The sequence below is a fragment of the Rhinoraja longicauda genome, chromosome 29 (assembly GCF_053455715.1).
Source record: "Rhinoraja longicauda isolate Sanriku21f chromosome 29, sRhiLon1.1, whole genome shotgun sequence".
In the NCBI taxonomy this organism is placed as follows: Eukaryota; Metazoa; Chordata; class Chondrichthyes; order Rajiformes; family Arhynchobatidae; genus Rhinoraja; species Rhinoraja longicauda.
This window is the reverse complement of record NC_135981.1, coordinates 12,237,350-12,239,509: the sequence shown is the minus strand read 5'-3', so window position 1 is coordinate 12,239,509 and position 2,160 is coordinate 12,237,350. Positions and strand designations below refer to the sequence as shown.

At 39.5% G+C, this 2,160-nt stretch overlaps 1 pseudogene; it reads left to right on the top strand.

Moving 5' to 3' along the window:
- The first annotated feature begins 495 nt into the window (after positions 1-495).
- On the top strand, positions 496-1,576 carry LOC144607736 (galactoside alpha-(1,2)-fucosyltransferase 2-like; annotated as a pseudogene).
- The last annotated feature ends 584 nt before the right edge of the window (positions 1,577-2,160 follow it).

Genomic DNA, 2,160 nt, shown 5'->3' with positions numbered 1-2,160 from the left:
GTTTATGGGAGAACCATTCAGTCATCTGTAAACAGTGGGGAAGAATTTGTTCATGAATCTGGAGGTATGATTATGTTGGCTGCTTTTTCAGGGCAGCATGACAGACAGATGGGGAGGGTAGAGGCAAATACAAAGAGTCCCACTGTAAAGGAAATTGGTAGTTACCTCAAGATTCAAACTACAGTGCCTGTCATATTCTTTAATATTGACTATCCTTCACCTCTGTCTCATCTCTGTACCAAATTATTCCCTCTGTTTTCCAGAAATAGGTTAATTGGAAATAAATATACATTCTTCCCGTGACCACACTGTATGTTTAAACTAAATTAAACATTTGCAAATTTGAGGAATTGTTCAAATGTAATAATATTAATAATAATTTTATTGTAATAATTTTTAATAATAAAAACTTTAATAGTTTTATTTCAAAAAAATCTATTTTCAGAAGCACTGAGCTAAATTGAAAGAACAGAGAAGATACAACTCATAAACTCCATGAAAATAGTTTTGCCAAAGAGCATTTCTATTGATTAAAGCAAGATGAAACATTGCAGGTTCATATTAATTTTACTTGCAGTAACATCTGTTTCCATAATAGTTGTATTCCAATATAAATATAAGGTTAAAATAGATTATTTAAATAAAGATACAAATGAAAATGGTGTTAAGGAAGATGGTCAAACCAGAGTGGAGAATATTCCAAAGGGAATTTGGACAATAAATTCTATTGGACGGCTTGGCAACCAAATGGGGGAATTTGCAACACTGTATGCTTTGGCCAAGCTGAATGGTCATCAGGCCTACATTTTGCCTCCCATGGCCAATTATCTGTCTCCTATCTTTAAAACTACTCTTCCAACCCTCCATGAAAGTTTGATCAAAAAATTACCCTGGAAGACTTACGGACTCCATGACTGGATGGATGACGGGTATCGTAATATTTCAGGGAACTATCGAATGTTCACGGGATATCCGTGCTCCTGGACCTTCTATCATCACCTACGAGAAGAAAATCTCCGCGAGTTCACTTTTCATGACTTTATCACGGAAGAGACAAATGTATATCTGAGACGCATCGGGGGAGAGCGAAAGAATGTGACTTTTGATGGTGTTCATGTTCGAAGGGGTGATTATGTACGTGTCATGCCACAAGTTTGGAAAGGGGTCTTGGCTGATAAGAAATATTTAGAAAAAGCAATGACTTACTTCAGAAATAAATACAAGAATGTTATTTTTGTGGTGACAAGTGATGGAATGGATTGGTGCAAGCAGAACATCAATAATTCCAAAGGGGATGTTTTCTTTTCAGATACTTCGAACAGTCCAGGTCAAGATCTTTCTATTCTTGCTCATTGTAATCACACTATAATGACGATAGGGACATTTGGTTACTGGGCAGGGTACCTCGCTGGTGGGGAGACTATTTTCCTCGATAACTTCACTCTGCCTGATTCACCATTTCTAAAGCTATTTAAGTACAAAGCAGCTTTCTTACCTCAATGGATTGGAATTCCAGCTGATCTCTCACCTCTTCTGGCAAACACTATCAGTACCAAAAAAAAACAATAATTAAATTAACCAAGCATTCTTAATTCATAGTGTCATACAGCGTGGAAAGAAGCCCATCAGCCCAACTTGCCCATGCCAAACAAGACGCCCCATCCACATTAGTCCCACCTGCCCACCTTTGGGCCATCTCTCTCTCACCTTTTCCTATACACTTACCTGTCCAAATGTCTTTTAAATGTTCTCATTGTATATGCCTCAACTACCTCCTCTGCGAGCTCTCTCCATATACCCACCACCCTCGGTGTGGAAGACTTTGCCACTCAGGGGCAACTATTAAATCTATTAATAGTTTAAATGGAACTATTTAAATCTTTCCCCTCTCACCTTACACTGGGTAAAACACTCTGTGCATTCACCCTATCTGTTCCCCTCGTGATCTTATACACCCCTATAGGATCACCCCTCAACCTCCTGCGCTCCATGAAATAAACCCCGAGCCTGCCCAACTTTTTCAGTCAGAGAGTGGTGAAGGTGTGGAATTCTCTGCCTCAGAAGGCAGTGGAGGCCAGTTCGTTGGATGCTTTCAAGAGAGAGCTGGATAGAGCTCTTAAGGTTAGCGGAGTGAGGGGGTATGGGGAGAAGGCAGGAACG